The sequence below is a fragment of the Dipodomys merriami genome, unplaced genomic scaffold (assembly GCF_024711535.1).
Source record: "Dipodomys merriami isolate MVZ:Mamm:240054 unplaced genomic scaffold, mDipMer1.0.p SCAF_28, whole genome shotgun sequence".
Taxonomy (NCBI): Eukaryota; Metazoa; Chordata; class Mammalia; order Rodentia; family Heteromyidae; genus Dipodomys; species Dipodomys merriami.
In genome coordinates this window covers 11328565-11344643 of record NW_027204270.1, presented here as the reverse complement: position 1 = coordinate 11344643, position 16079 = coordinate 11328565, and the positions used below count along the sequence as shown (strand labels likewise).

The following is a 16079-nucleotide window of genomic DNA, read 5'->3' as shown; positions in this document are numbered from 1 at the left end:
CACACCTGTAATCCTAGCTAATCAGGAGGCTGAGATCTGAGGATCTCGGTTCAAAGCTAGCTCTGGCAGGAAAGTCCGTGAGACTCTTATCTCCAATTAATCAGTAGAAAACTGGAAGTGGCACTGTGGCTCAAGTGGTAGAGCACTCTCCTTGAGCTGAAGAGCACAGGGACAGCGACCAAGCCCAGAGTTCAAGCTCTATGACTGACAAAAAAAGAAGAAAAAAGAACAGTCTAAGTCCTGTTCTTATGTAGCATGATCATAGCCCAGTAGAGAGTTTTCTAACTTGTCTGATACCAGTTTTGACTCTGATAAATGCTTTCACAAAGGAGAAAACACAAGAGAATCAATCCACTTTTCCCAGGGATAGCATCAAGGAATAGATGACTTCTTAGACCAACTCTGAAGGACAAGCAGGAAGCACCTTATTTACAGACTAAAATCCTCTTCCCAAACAAAAAGCATTCAGTTCTTTAGTCAACAAGAGCTTTGAGGGGACACCAGTAGAATTCTTGAAGTTTTGGATGAGGTAGATGCATCATTGTGTACTACTGCTGCCAGAGGAAGAAATGGAGAGTTGTAATCTGATTGAGTCTTCAGAATGTCACTGATATGTAACTAATGCTCCAAAGCTGCTTCTTTTTTAGATAAGAGTCTTATGCTTTATGCCCAGGGCCAAACTCAGACTTTGATCATCCTACCTAAGCCTCCAGAATACCAGGGATTACAGAGTGTACCACCATGCCTCAAGTATCTGGTTAAGATGGAGCCTGCCTCCTGAATAGTTTCAGTTGTCCACACAGACTGCATCCAATCCTGCCTTGTCACAAAGTGGGAACAGCGATGTTGGCAGGATAGCTAGTAAATGATGGATACAAATGTCTTTGAAAGCTGGGCTGGGAAGGTGGCTCAGTAGTAGAGTGCTTGCTTTGCATGCATGAGGCCCTGGATTCGATTCCTCAGCACCACATAATCAGAAAAAGCCAGAAGTGGCTCTGTGGCTCAAGTGGTAGAGCTTTGAACATGAAAGACACAAGAAGCTCAGGTTCAGCGCTCAGGTCCTGAATTCAAGCCTCATGGGGGAGTTAAAAAAAAAAAAAAAAAGAAAGAAAAAAAAACCTACAAATGTCGTGGAAAGCTATCTTAAGTGTATGAAAAAATAAATCTGAGTCCTATTCTACTCTAACTCAATTCATGTCAATACCAGTAGCAAATGAATTTTTAAAAATTAGCCAGGCGCCAGTGGCTCACGCCTGTAATGCTAGCTACTCAGGAGGCTGAGATCTGAGGATCACGGTTCAAAGCCGGCCCAGGCATGAAAGTCCATGAGATTCCTATCTCCAATAAGCTAGTAGAAACCTGGAAGTGTGGCTGTGGCTCAAGCGGTAGAGTGCTCGCCTTGAGCTGAAGAGCTGAGGGACAACGTCCGAGTCCAGAGCTCAAGCCCCTTGATTAAGAAAAAAAATTTTTTTTTCCCCCAGTGATACTGTGGTTTGAATTCAGGGCTGGTACTCAATCACTTAAGTCATACTTCCAGCCCCTCAAAAAAATGTTGAACAATGGGCTAGGAAGGTGGCTTAGTGGCAGAGTGCTTACCTTGCATGCATGAGGCCCTGGGTTCAATTCTTCAGCACCACATAAGCAGAAAAAGCCAGAAGTGACACTGTGGCTCAAGTGGTAGAGCGCTAGCCTTGAGCTGAAATGCTGAGGGACAGCACCCATGCCAAGTTCAGGCCCCATGACAGACCAAAAAAATTAAAAAAAAAAAATGTTGAGCAAGCCGGACGCTGGTGGCTCACACTTGTAACCCTAGCTACTCAAGAGGCTGAGATCTAAGGATCAAGGTTCAAAGCCAGCCTGGGCAGGAAAGTCTATGAAATTCTTATCTCCAATTAACCACCAGAAAACCAGAAGTGGTATTGTGGCTCAAAAGCTGAAGAGCTGGGGCTGGGAAGGTGGCTCAGTGGTAGAGCGCTTGCCTTGCATGCATGAGGCCCTGGGTTCAATTCCTCAGTACCACATAAGCAGAAAAAAGCCGGAAGCGGCACTGTGACTCAAGTGGTAGAGCACTAGCCTTGAGCTGAAGAGCTGAGGGACAGCGCCCAGGCCCAGAGTTTAAGCCTCACAACCAACAAAAAAAAAAAGTAGAAGAGAGGTAGGCAGAGCTCCTGACGTAGCTCAGAAATAGCATACACATAGAAGGCCATGAGCACCACAGAAAAGGAAGAAAGTAAGAAGGGAAAAAAAGGTAGAGAGGTCATTTTAATATATCAAGCCAGTGACAGTATTTAGAGACAAATTTGACACTTAAGATAAAATGCACATCAGCAAGCCCAGCATGGTGATGCATACCTGTAACACTAGCCCTCTGGAGGATGAGACAACAGGATCTTATGTTCAAAGACAGCCTGGATTTTCTACTTGCTACAGATCTGCCACCCCTACCCTGCCTCAAGGAAAAAAAAGAAGTCAGATGTTTTAATTAGAGTAAGATTTTTTTTTATTTTAGCAGTACTGAGGTAATGTTAAGATCTTTTTTTTTTTTTTTTTGGTCGGTTGTGGGGCTTGAACTCTGTGCTTGGGCACTTCCCTGTGCTCTTCAACTCAAGGCGAGCGCTCTACCACTTGAGCCACAGCCCCACTTCCACTAGTTTTCTAGTGGTTTATTGGAAATAAGAGTCTCATGGACTTTCCTGCCTGGGCTGGCTTTGAACCGCAATCCTCAGATCTCACCTCCTGAGTAGCTAAGATTACAGGCATGAGCCACCAGCGCCTGGCATGTTAAGATCTTTACATGATAAAAATCAAAACCACAAACCTCTTCTACATATACTATTTTTAGGAGTTTGGCATTAACTTGGTTATATAATATTTTACCCTATTGCTCAGTATTTTTCCTTATTATTCTTGCTATAAGTTTTGTTTTTGCCAGTCAGGGCCTGGACACTGTCCTGAGCTTCTTTTACAACATAAGGATCTAAACATTTCTGGTGTTTTATTTTTATTTTTTAATTTACTTATTTATTTTTTGCCAGGCCTGGGCCTGGGCACTGTCCTTGCGCTTCTTTTGCTCAAGGGTAGCACTCTACCACTTGAGCCATAGCACCACTTCCACTTTTTCCACTTTATGTGGTACTGTGGAATAGAACCCAGGGCTTCATGCATGCTAAGCAAGCGCTCTACCACTAAGCCACATTCCCAGCCCACATTTCTAGTGTTTTACATATATATAGTACATATCCATACTTCTTTTCTATCATTCTCAAAGTTCTAAATTCAAAAACATTATCTGGGGACTGGAGATGTGACTCAAGTGGTAGAGTGCCTGCCTAGCATACATGAAGCACTGAGTTCAAATCCCTGAACAGAAAAAAAAAATTCTCTGGCACTAAGTACCTTTTTTGGCATGAAGGATTCTGAATTACATACTGTCGATTTGTATATTAACTAATTAAAACTAATATGATACTCACAATTAATGTAGACCTTCACATGGAATGAATTCTGAGTCTCCACACACATTTGTAGAAAACAAAGCATTAAGAACTTTTAATGAATGTCAAAACAGGACATGGTAGTATACACCTGTAATCCCAGCACTCAGGAGGCTGAAGCAGGAGACCTGCACCTGCAGGCCAGACTGAGCTACATAGAAAGACTGTCTCAAAAGAAAAAAATATAAATATAAAAATAAATAAGTGTCAAAACACCATTATATTTTTCAAGTGATGGTAACACATATCCCCCAATAGCTAAGTCAATTCCTCTTAGGTTGATGTCCACTGATTTAATCATAGAAAAAACACAGCTCAAAACCGAACTAGTAAATATGCTGAGGAAATGAATCATCAGTAATAAGTAATTTATTCAGTAAATGTTGACTTAAAAAAAAAAACCCTATGGGTTTAAAATTACCTCATTCTAGACAATTTCTGAAACACCCAACAAATTACAGTTGACTTTCTCTGCGAGAGCAGAGCCTCTCACATGGACAGGGTCAGCTCTTAAAGATCTTTGAACAGGAAGAGGAGTTACACAGTTCTTTCCTTCCTTCCTCCTCTAGCTGAGGCTGTTCTCGATTTAGAATGTCAAACAAAGAAAATACATATTGGCTCCACTGCTAAGAACCGCCCTCTTTCTCTGCAACTTCCTCTTCCAATTTTCTTCCCCGGCATTGACATATGAGAACAATACCCAGGCCTAAACATTTTGATTAACCCAAAATTCTGGGTTTTGGAAGATATTAAGGGCTGCAAATTTACTGTACCCAACTACTTCGTACCCCAAGTTCACAGTCTTGAGGAGATCATCAACCAAGTCAGACAAGATGATGGAAGTAGAAGTTCCTGGTCTAGTAAGCATGAGGCCCTGAGTTCAAATTCCAATACTACATACAGTAAAGTCTGACAATGAAGAACAACAACAACAAAAAATACTAAGCTTAATCACAGGCAGGCTACTGAACTTTTACACCCAAGGGATCCAAAGAAACTTGAACTAACAAATGGTGAATCTCTCTATCTCAATACCTCTTAGCCTTCCTAAGGCTTCCTAAGGAAAAAAAAACTAGGCTGGCATCACCCTGAATTAAAAGTCAAGTCTATACCCTAAGAGCTGTGAACTTTTCCCACCAGGACACCTAAACAGGATACATACTGAATTCTCTGAAGTTATGGCACTTTAAAATGACTCTGAGAGAATTTTAAACCTAGAATGGTTCTTTCCAACTCACAGTATGAACAAAAGGGATGGGCTGATAATTAATCATTAATTAATAATCAGGAGATCAAGAACCAGCCAGTCACCACGCCAGAAGTCAAGTCAAAGTCTCTGTCCCTCTGTCTCTCTCACTGTAGTAAAACTTCCCTATCTTTAGGTGGGCAGTAACTTACCCCTGCCCAGTAACTTTTAGAGGAAACAACACACGTTGGCCTGCACTTTGCTGTGTGGCTCTGAGTAAGTTACTAAACTTCTCTGGAACTTAGTTTCCTTAAGTGCAACTTCTCAAGGGGGGGGGGGGGAGGCTGTAAAAAATTAAACAAGAACGTATGCCTAACCAGGTTTGTGGCACATAGTTTGCAACCCATCTTCTTCATCTTCCTCCTCACTTCTGGTCCCAAATCCCAATCTCAGCCCCCCAGAGGCTCCAAGCATCTCTTCCTCACCTCCCTCAATCTAGGTGCAACTGCATAAAGCTTCCCCACCTCCACCCCATCAAGACCTGGGTAGCTAGCACCCGGCGATTTCAAGCCGACCCCCCCCTTGTTCTGCAGCCCACCCCCGGGCACGCGGGCCTCCCTCCAACTCAGCAGGGTGAGGGCCCTTCAGGGTCCTCTCAGCCTGGGGAAGAACTTGTCCGGGAGTTCAGGAAACACTTGGGACCCCGATTCATGTACTTCTGTCCACCAACTCTTCGCGGAACACTGAGGCCCGAAGAGGGGAAGTGACTGGCCCACGACCCTACGGCCGCCGGGTGGTGGCAGGGCCGGGGCTGCTCGCCGCTCTTCCGCAGCCTCACACACTCGCGGGACCCTCCAAGTTTCCAAGGGGGGCGGGGGGCTCCGGGTCACCCCCTCCCCGAGGGACGGCTCGCGGGCCGCCGCGGGTCCCCCGCGGGAGGCGCGGCGCCCACTCCCCCTTCGACCCCGCTCCGTCCGGAGGGGCGGCCCGGCCGCGGCCGGGACCCGCCCAAGGGGACTTGTTGCTCACCTGGCCTCGCGCAGTCGCCCTCAGCCACAGGAAGGGCTGGCGGCTGCCCAGCCTCCGCACCCGGTCGGCTCCCGCCGACCGCCTCGCGGGCTACCTCACAGCCGGACCCCCCCCTCCACTTCTCAGCGCGCTACGCCCCCAGCCGCGCCTGCCGGGCCTGTGTCCGCCATTACGTGATTCCCCGCCCCAGGACGCAGCCACACCCCGCCAAGAGCTCTGATTGGCTCTCTGTCTCACCCGCCCTAGGCTGCTGGCCATTCCATTGGCCGCGATGGAATGCCAGTTAACTCTGTACGCAAAAGACGTACTCAAGGTACTGTCCCGGGAACTCCACCCGAGCGACTTCCGCAATGGGAGTAAACAGCAAGGAGCAGACCAAGTGCAAGGGGAGGTAGAGATGAAGGTAAATCTTCCCATAAACTCAGAGTGCGAAAATCCTACGGAAAAAAGCGTAAACCGTCGCCCAAAGTGTGCGGAAAGACGAATAATGTTGATGAGAGTTCAAATGGCCTGTCTTTTTGGTTAAAGGGAGGGGGGCCTAAGCTGGTGAACTTTGTGTGGACACCCCCCGAGGTGAATGAAGGTAGTTTGTCCCTCCGCGCCCAGTCCCAGGCGGGGCCGAAAGTCCGGTGGGAAGAGTGAGTCACGGCCCGCCCGCGGAGCCGGTCCCGCCCCTGGGAGATCGGTCGCCGGCTGAGCTCTGCTCCCGCGACCCGTAGCTCTTTCAAGGAGGCCCCTCTCAGGTGAGCTGAGCCCTCGTTCAGCCGCCACCACCGTACTCTGTCACCTCACACAACTCCCTGAACTTACCTGAGTCTCAGTTTTCCCATTTACCGAATAGATGCGGTAGGTGCAGGCTTCATCCGCCGGGTTCAGGCCTCGGCCTCGGCGTCCTGCTGCAGGCCTGCTGATCGTGAAAACGGAGGGACAGCAACAGCGTTACCTGCAGATTCACAATCGCATGCTCTAGAGCAACTCTGAAGCCAGAAGATATTTTCCTAATCTTGCAAAAGAAAAGGAAAAAAAAAAAAAAAAAGAGTCGCCGGGCGCCGGTGGCTCACGCCTGAAATCCTAGCTCCTCAGGAGGCTGAGATCTGAGGATCGAGGTTCAAAGCCAGCCCGGGCAGGAAAGTCCTTGAGACTCTCAGAAAACCGGAAGTGGCGCTGTGGCTCAAGTGGTAGAGCGCTCAGAGTTCTAGCCCCACGACCAACAAAAAACGGAGTCCCTGTGACATACCTTGCATAGTTTTCCCAGGGTCACCCAGGAAATTAGGAACAACCTTGGGGCTCAAACCTGTATCATTGCTAGGCACCAGTAGCTCATATCTGTAATCCTAGCTACTCAGGAAGCTGAGATGTAAGGATAGTAGTTCAAGGTCAGCCAGGGCAGAAAAGTTGGTGAGACTATCTCCAATGAGCAACCAAAAAAGCCAGAAGAGAAGCTGTGGCTCAAATGGTAGAGGGTTAGCCTTGAGCATAAAACCTCAAGGGCAGTGCCCAAGACCTGAGTTCAAGCTCCAGGACTGGCACAAGGAAAAAAAATAAATACCTGAATCATTTGCATCATTTAGCTTCTGTTTCTATGTTGCTCCCCCTCCCCCAGGCATAGCATCACCTGAGAAAAATCTTCCCTGGCCACCTATTCCCTTCATAAGCCAAGGACAGTCTTAGGGGTACCAGGCCAATCTCCCCACTCTGGTTACCATAGACGTAGACACAGATTTATCACCGCCACTACTACTGTTAATCACCACCATGGCTATAGAAAGTGAACCTGTGGTGTGTCCAATTTTCTCCGACCTTGCAAGTCCCAGCTGAGTAAGAGAACACAGGTGGATCGCTTTCTAAGCAGACTTCTATATAAGGACATCACCGAGTCCTCCACAGGGAGGCCTCATGCCCCAACTTAAATCCAGGCCTGTCCAGCCCTCAGAATAGGGATCTATTCACCCCAGGATTGTTTTCCCCAAAAGGGATGCCTTGGTTATATTTCCTCCTCCTTTTCCCTCTGTGGAAAGAAATGAGACCAAAAAGGAAGTGGGAGGAGTTGTGGCCTTTCAGAAGGCCAGAGACTTCCACATGACCCATGTGAGCAGTGCTTTTGGGCCCCAGGGACAAATGGGTTGGTATCCTCCGGGCTTCATGGGACACATGGTCTGATCACCAATGACTGCCTGTGACTGTTGAGTACTGGGAGGCACCAGTGCTACAGGCGGTGACTTTTGAGGTCAGACGGACCTGAAATCAAATCCAAAAGCCCTCTGAGCCTTCCCTCTTCTCCAAAATGGAGGCAAGGGGTAGTTGTAAGGATAGGTGAGTTACTTGTGGAATAAATGAGTCATATGTGAAGTGTCACGTATTTCCCTCCTTTATAGATTCATTCACTCAGCAAGAGATGGTATTAAATGTGCAGTGCAGAAAAGTGACAATGGTGAACCAGTCTCAGATCCTCATGGAGCTTGAAGTCTGGCAAAAGAGAGAGAGAGGGAGAGGGAGAGAGAGAGAGAGAAAGAGGTGATTAAACAAGTGATCAGACAAATCCAAACAGCTAGAAACTTTGATAAGGAACAAAAAGGCAAAGGGCAATGTGTTTATGAAAGTGAATGCCAAGGTATTGGTAGGGTCAAAGGAAGCTTCCCGCCAGGTACCAGTGGCTAATGCCTGTAATCCTAACCACTCAGGAGGCTGAGAACTGAGGATCATGGTTTGAAACCAGTCGGGGCAGAAAAGTCCCCATGATTCATATCCAACTAACCACAGAAAAACCAGAAGTGAGCAGGATGCTGGTGGCTCACACCTATAATCCTATCTACTCAGGAGGCTGAGATCTGAGGATCATGGTTCAAAGCCAGCCTGGGCAGGAAAGTCCAGGAGACTCTTATCTAATTAACCACCAGAAAACTGGAAGTGGCACTGTGGCTCAAATGGTAAAGCACTAGCCTTGAGCAAAAGAGTTCCCAGACAGTGGACAGTGCCCAGGGCCTGAGTTAAGGCCCCATGACAAAAAAAAAAAAAAAGTTTCCCTGAGCAGGTAATAAATATCTACAGTGAGTTGGTGAATTAGGGAATAAGGGTTTATCCAAAAGAGCCGAATACTAGTGCCAGTGGGTCGTCTTAGCTGCTCAGGAAACTGACATTTAAGGATGTTAAGGATCGAGGTTCAAAGCCAGTGCAGATTGGAGACTCTTGCCTGCCAGAAGTGAGCTGTGGCAAAAGTAGTATAGGGCTAGCCCTGGGCAAAGCAACTCAGGGACAGTGCCCAGGCCCTGAGTTCAAGACCCAAGACCAGCATATACACAGAAACGATTAAATGAAGCCAATGATGGTGGCTCACACTGTTATCCTGGTTACAAAGGTGACTGAGAACTAAGGATGGTGGTTTGAAGCCAGCCCAGGCAGGAAAGTCCCTGAGACTCTTATCTTCAAATTAACCACTCAGGGCTAGGATGGTGGCTCAGTGGTAGAGTGCTTGCCTTGCATGCATGAGGCCCTGGGTTCAATTCCTCAGCACCACATAAGCAGAAAAAGCTGAAAGTGGCGCTGTAGCTCAGTTGGTAAGGCGCTAGCCTTGAGCTGAAGAGCTGAGGGACAGCGCCCAGGCCCATAGTTCAGACCCCACAACCGACCAAAAAAAAAAAAATTAACCACACACACACACACAAAATAAAAGCCAAAGCAGAGCTGTGACTCAAGTGGTAGAGTCCTAAGCTCAGGAAGTATGCACAGGCCCTGAGTTCAAGCCCCAGAACCAGCATCAAAAGGGAAAAAATTCAAGAGACAGTAAACGTGAAGTACTTAACACAATGATTGGCACATAATAAGCAGCTGTTGGATGTTGTCTAATAATAACCATTATACAATAACAGCAATTTTCACCTACACAAGAAATTAAGACTGGGGCTTCAAAGACTGTCCAATCACAGGATCCTTATTATTATTTTACTAATGAACTCAAAGAAGCTCAGAGAGACTGACAGGCCCAAGGGCAGCCACTAGGGAATGCTAGATGGAATCTAACCCCATCCACAGAGGGAACCTAGGGTTCCAGTGTCCCAGGCCCAGCCTCTTCTACCCAAGGAGTAAAAGCTGTCACTTAGAGGGCTGAACTAGTATTCAGTAACTGGAGCACACATGGTGCGAAGACAACCTGTTTTGTTCCTTTCCTACTACTTGTAAAGAAGTAATTCCCGGGGCTGGGAAGGTGGCTCAGTGGTAGAGTGCTTGCCTTGCATGCATGAGGCCCTGGGTTCGATTCCTCAGCACCACATAAGCAGGAAAAGCCGGAAGGGGTGCTGTGGCTAAAGTGGTAGAGTGCTAGCCTTGATCTGAAGAGCTGAGGGACAGTGCCCAGGACCAGAGTTCAGGCCCACAACTGACCAAAAAAAAAAGAAGTAATTCCCGAGAGAGAGGGAAGGGGTGATACTGTCCAAAAAGAAACATACTCTTGGGGCTGGGAAGGTGGCTCAGTGGTAGAGTGCTTGCCTTGCATGCATAAGGCCCTGGGTTCGATTCCTCAGCACCACATAAGCAGAAAAAGCTAGAAGTGGTACTGTGGCTCAAGTGGTAGAGCACTAGCCTTGAGCTGAAGAGCTAAGGGACAGTGCCCAGGCCCAGAGTTCAGGCACCATGACTGGCAAAAAAAAAAGACTCTCAGAAACCTTCTTGCTTGGAGCCGGGCGCTGGTGGCTCACGCCTGTAATCCTAGCTACTCAGGAGGCTGAGATCTGAGGATCACGGTTCAAAGTCAGCCTGGGCAGGAATGTCTGGGAGACTCTTTTTTTTTTTTTGGGGGGGGGGTCCAGTCGTGGGGCCTGAACTCTGGGCCTGGACGCTGTCCCTCAGCTCTTCAGCTCAAGGCTAGCACTCTACCACTTGAGCCACAGCACCACTTCCGTCTTTTTGCTTATGTGGTGCTGAGGAATCGAACCCAGGGCCTCATGCATGCAAGGCAAGCACTCTACCACTGAGCCACCTTCCCAGCCCCATCCGGGAGACTCTTATCTCCAATTAACCACTAGAAAACCAGAAGTGACACTGTGGCTCAAGAGGTAGAGTGCTAGCCTTGAGCTGGAAAGCTGAGGGACAGTGCCCAGGCCCAGAGTTCAATCCCCAAGACCGACAAAAAAATAAAATAATTCTTCCCTATTCCCTGAAAAAAGCAGCAAACAGCCCCTCCTCCTCCACAAGGGGAGGCAGAAAAAACATTAAGAGACTCCCCAGAGGAGCTGGGAATGTAGGTTAGTGGTAGAGTGCTTGCCTAGCATACATGAAGCCCTGGGTTCGATTCCTAAGTACCACATAAACAAAAAGAGCTGGAAGTGGTGCTATGGCTTAAAGTGGTAGAGGATGAGCCTTGAGTGAAAGAGTTCAGGGATGTCCCCAAGCCCTGAGTTCAAGCCCCAAGACCAGCAAAAAAAAGAAGAGTCCCAAAACTTGGTCTAACTCCCAGTTTCCCCATATAATGGCTCTGTAATTATGGCCAAGCCACACATTTCTGAGCCTCCGTTTTCTTATCTAGACAACCTACAAAGTAGGTTACTGGATGGCTCACACTTGTAATCCTAGCGACTCAGGGAGCTGAGATCTGAAGATTGCAGTTCAAATCCAACTTAGGCAAGAAAGTCTGTATCTCCAGTGAACCAGAAAGAAGCCTGAAGTGGAGCTTTGGCTCAGTGGCAGAGTACCAGGTTTAAGTGAAAAAGCTAAGGGATAGTGCCTCAGTTCAAGCCCTAGTACCAGTATACACACACACACACACACACACACATACACACACACACACACACACACACACACACTCATACACACATATACACACACACCCTACCTACAAAGGCTGAGAATCACAAGCAATAAAGCCTGCAAACTCTAAAGTATAGTCCATAGAGTACTTGCCTAGCAAGTTTGAGACCCTGAGTTCAAACATCAGTACTGCCAAAATAAATAAATAAATAATAAAGTTCACATCGAAGTTCCTGTCCTTGTTGCTATGGAGATGCTGAAGGGCTGCCAATGTAGCTTGGAGGGAAGGCATTTGCCTAGCATGCACACAAGATGCTGAGCCCTTTGGGAGAGCAGTCTATCCATCCCGCAGGCAAGATTGCCACCTGTGGAAAAAGAGACAAACAGATCCACTCCTAGATTTGCCTCTTACATACTGTAGGAAGCAGGAGATGGTCCTGCATGCCTGTAATACCATAACTTGAGAGGCTGAAGCAGGAGAATCACCATTTCAAGGCTAGTCTGGGGGTACAGAGCAAAATTTTATCTCAAAAATTAAAAAAAAAAATAGTGGGGGCTGGGAAGGTGGCTCAGTGGTAGAGCACTTGCCCTGCATGCCTGAGGTCCTGGGTTCGATTCCTCAGCACCACATAAGCAAAAAGAAAAAAGCTGGAAGTGGCGCTGTGGCTCAAGTGGTAGAGGGCTAGCCTTGAGCTGAAGAGCTGAGGGACAGCGCCCAGGCCCAGAGTTCAGGCCCCACGACCGGACCAAAAAAAAAAAAAAAAATAGTGGCACTGTGGCTCAAAGTGATAGAGTACTTACCTTGAGCAAAAAAGCTCAGGGAGGGGCTGGGAAGGTGGCTCAGTGGTAGAGTGCTTGCCTTGCATGCTTGAGGCCCTGGGTTTGATTCCTCAGCACCACATAAGCAAAAAGAAAAAAGCCGGAAGTGGCGCTGTGGCTCAAGTGGTAGAGCGCTAGCCTTGAGCTGAAGAGCTGAGGGACAGTGCCCAGGCCCAGAGTTCAGGCCCACGACTGGAAAAAAAAAAAAAGCTCAGCGACAGTGCCTAGGCCCTGAGTTCAAGCCCCATGACCAACAGGAAAATAAATAAATAAAAAATATTTGCCAGAGCTGGGCGTCAGTTACTCAAGCCTATCATCCTAGCTACTCAGGAGGCTGAGATCTGAGGATCAAGGTTCAAAGCCAGCCAGCACAGGCTGTGAGACCCTTATCTCCAATTAAGCACCAGAAAATCAGAAGTGACACTGTGGCTCAAGTGGTAGAGCACTTGCCTTGAGCTGAAGAGCTGAGGCCCAAAGTCCAAGCCTACAACCAACAAATATATATATATATATATATATATATATATATATATATATAATATTATATATCTATAAGTAGATAAATAGTATATATACAGGTACTGTAACTCACGCCTATAATTCTAAATTCTAGCAACTCAGGAGGATAAGATCAGAGGATCAGGGTTCAAAGCCAGCCCCATCAGGAAAATTCATGAGACTCTTAGCTCCAATTAACCACCAGGAAACCAGAAGTGGCACTGTGGCTCACGTGGTAGAGCAGTAGCCTTGAGCTGAAGAGCTGAGGGACAGTGCCCAGGCCCAGAGTTCAAACCCCATGATGGACACTCCCTCCCCCCCCAAAAAAACAAAAGGAGCTTAGGGACAGTGCTCCAGCCCTGAGTTCAAGCCCCAAGGCTGACAAAAATAAAATAGTAAATAAACAATTCAAAAAAATAAAACAAAAAAACACCCAAGTCTCCCTTTAGAGACATTATACATCCTGATGGAGCCTCAGTTTTCTCATCTATAAAGTAGAATGAACAATAGGTATCTTGTGAAGCTGGAGAGAGAATGCAATGTGGAATGTATAAAACGCCGCGAAGCAGAGCCTGGCACAGAACTGACAGAGCAGGAAACAGAGCCGAGGGACCCAGAAGAATCACCCTCTGCATCTCCCATTCTTGCCTGAGGGGAAGAGCCTAGAATCAATCTCCTCCCTCCGCAGCCTCAGTTCTCGGTCCACAGCACCCCCTACCCCCACGTGTCTCTCTTTCTCCTTTTGCTATCTCCCCCCATCAAACAAGTTCTCCTCCACGGAGAGTCCCAGCCCCCCTCTCGGTTCCAGCCCAGCTCTCAGGCTCCCCCCTCCCCCGCCTCCACAGCCTTAATCCGCAGTCTTTGCATTTGCCATTCCTTCCACCTGGAATGCTCTCTCCTCCCTGGAGCGCCTTTGATGGGGAAGGGGGGTGCTGGAGGGGAAGGATCTGGAAGGATGCTCCCCTCCCTCCCCCCCTCCCTGGCATCTCCTGTGGCTTGCCTGACCTCCCCCTCCCAGCGAGGGGGCTGAGGCTGCGCGGGGAGGGGGAAGGAAGGGGGAATCAGGGAAGGGCCCTCGGTGGGGTTTTTTCACCTGCTTAGAAGAGGCAGACAGAAATGAAAGCTCTGGAAAAATGCCTGCTGCTCTGCTTCTGAGGCCCCAGCCTGGTGAAGCCTCCCTGCCTTCCCACCAGGCTGCCGTGCCACCGCCTCCCCTTCCGTCTGCAGGCAGGTGCCACAGGAAATAACCTGAGTGGGCAGCAGGGCCGGAGAGCCCCGAGTTCCAATCCCTCTCCTGCCACTTACCCAGCAAGTGACCTTAGCCAACTGCTCGACCACAATCTCTGTCTCTTGGGCTGTGGGTGAGGACGGAGAGGGCAGATAAAAGTGCCTGGCACCACTCAACTGCCTGGTGATCGAGATAAGCGCAGTGGCAGCCAAGGCCATGACCAAGTGGGCCTGGCACCGTGCTCGGCGCCTTTGCGTGATTGCCTAACTCCGGGTGAGGTGGAGACCATTACATTTTACAGATGAGGAAACTGAGTCACAGAGGAAGCTGGAAGGACTTTCCCCAGCTCAGAAAGCTGGTAAAGACTCATCTGGTTCTTAGCCTATTATGGCTTACTCAGCGACCTTAAGGGTGAAGATGCAGTTTTATGTATATTAATTCCAGAGCCTCAGTGTGAACATGTTATTCCCCCCCACCCCCACCCCTGCTTACAAAATCCTCCCTGGGAGTCTGGCTAAAGGTGGCTCACACTTGTACTTTTAGCTATTCAGGAGGCTGAGATCTGAGGCTTTTGGTTCAAAGCCAGCCAGAAAAGACTGTGACCATCACCCCCACCTCCTCCTCCTCCTCCTCCTTCTCCTTCTCCTCCATGAGCACTCTACCACTAGATCCACAGCACCACTTCCTGTTCTCTGTTTGTTTATTACAGATAAGTGTCTCATGGACTTTCCTGCTCAGGCTGGCTTTGAACTGTGATCCTCAGTTCTCAGCCTCCTGAGTAGCTAGGATTATACTCGTGAGCCACTGGCTCCTGGCAAGACTATGACATTCTTATCTCCAATGAACCATCAAAAAACTTGAAGTGGAATTATAGTTCAAATGGTAGAGCCAGGCCCTGAGTTCAATAACAGCATACACACACACACACACACACACACACACACACACACACACACACACACACACACACACACACACACACACACACACACACACACAGAGGACTTAAGAGTGTAAAAATGAAAAATGAATGACTTTCACCAAAAAAGGAGCCATGCTTAGACAGGGCAATGGGGCAGCGGCAGGAGATAGCCCTTGGGGAGCTTGGAGACCCATGATTCAGAGACAAGAAAATAGGAATGAAAGCCGGAGGAGAGCGAATGGACTAAGGGGAGGGGGAAATCCACATCTTGTAACTGTAACATGTGGAGGAGGTGGCCAAGTGGGAAGGGAACAAGGTCCCCAGCCAACTCCCGCTGCACCCCTGCATTTTTCTCAGCCCCACTGAGCGCTGCAGCTTGATTCTTCCTGGCTCCAAAAAGGCACACCAAAGCCTGGAGGAGAAGAAGGTGGTGAGGAGGGCGGCCGGGGACAGGCCCGGGCCACTGCTCAGCACAGCCTTCCTCCCAGCGCCTGCAGCCAGCTCGCTGTGAAGCCAGAGGTTTAAGGATTAGGGAGCTGGTTTGCCCCCCCCCTCCAAACCATAGCTGCATTTCTCTCTCCCTTTCTTCCTCTCTCTCTCTCTCAAGAAAAATGTTCCTGTGCATGCACCCAGAGGCTTTTGCAAGAGGCAGCTTTTAGAGAACTGGGAAAACAAGCCAAGAAACAAGAGAGAGGAAAAAGACCACGCCTCGCCTGGCAGATTCCTGATGGCCCAGGAGACCCAGGGCTTGGGGGGCTGGTAGGGAGGAGGCTGCTGGGAGCTGGCTTGGGTGGGAGGGAAGGACAGGCCGAAGGACAGTCACTTGCTGGCTGGTGACCTTGGGCGGGACACCGCCTGCTTCCCTCTGCTGAGGCTGGGGAGGCGCTGGCCAGCTGAGGTCACAGGAAGGCCCCTTCCAGCCTGAAATGCGATCTCGGGATGTGGGGCCTTGCCAACCTGCAGCGACCCCGGGCCAGCAGAGATAAAAGGCTGCCTGTCCCAGGCTTCCGGACCCCCAAGCCCCCCCTTCCCCCGCCAGTGCTTCAAACTAGGAGGGCAGTAAAAGCTGCTGCAGCTGGCTAGAACCAGTTGCTGGACTTCCTTACCCCATACTTTAGCTCATCGCGCCCTCCTTTTTGACTCTGGTATTGTAAAGGGGAC

General features: G+C 48.7%; 1 protein-coding gene across 2 annotated transcripts in view; it reads right to left on the bottom strand.

Moving 5' to 3' along the window:
• The window catches only part of Wasf2 (WASP family member 2), a 77176-nt gene extending 71290 nt beyond the window's left edge, over nt 1-5886 (bottom strand). Inside the window, exon 1 of one of the 2 annotated variants that reach the window (XM_070037526.1) lies at nt 5710-5886. The gene's annotated coding sequence lies outside the window, so the exon portion shown is untranslated. Of the gene's footprint in view, nt 1-2352; nt 3268-5709 lie in introns of those variants that run through there. The other variant, XM_070037527.1, reaches the window with a different exon arrangement.
• Nucleotides 5887-16079: the final 10193 nt, after the last annotated feature.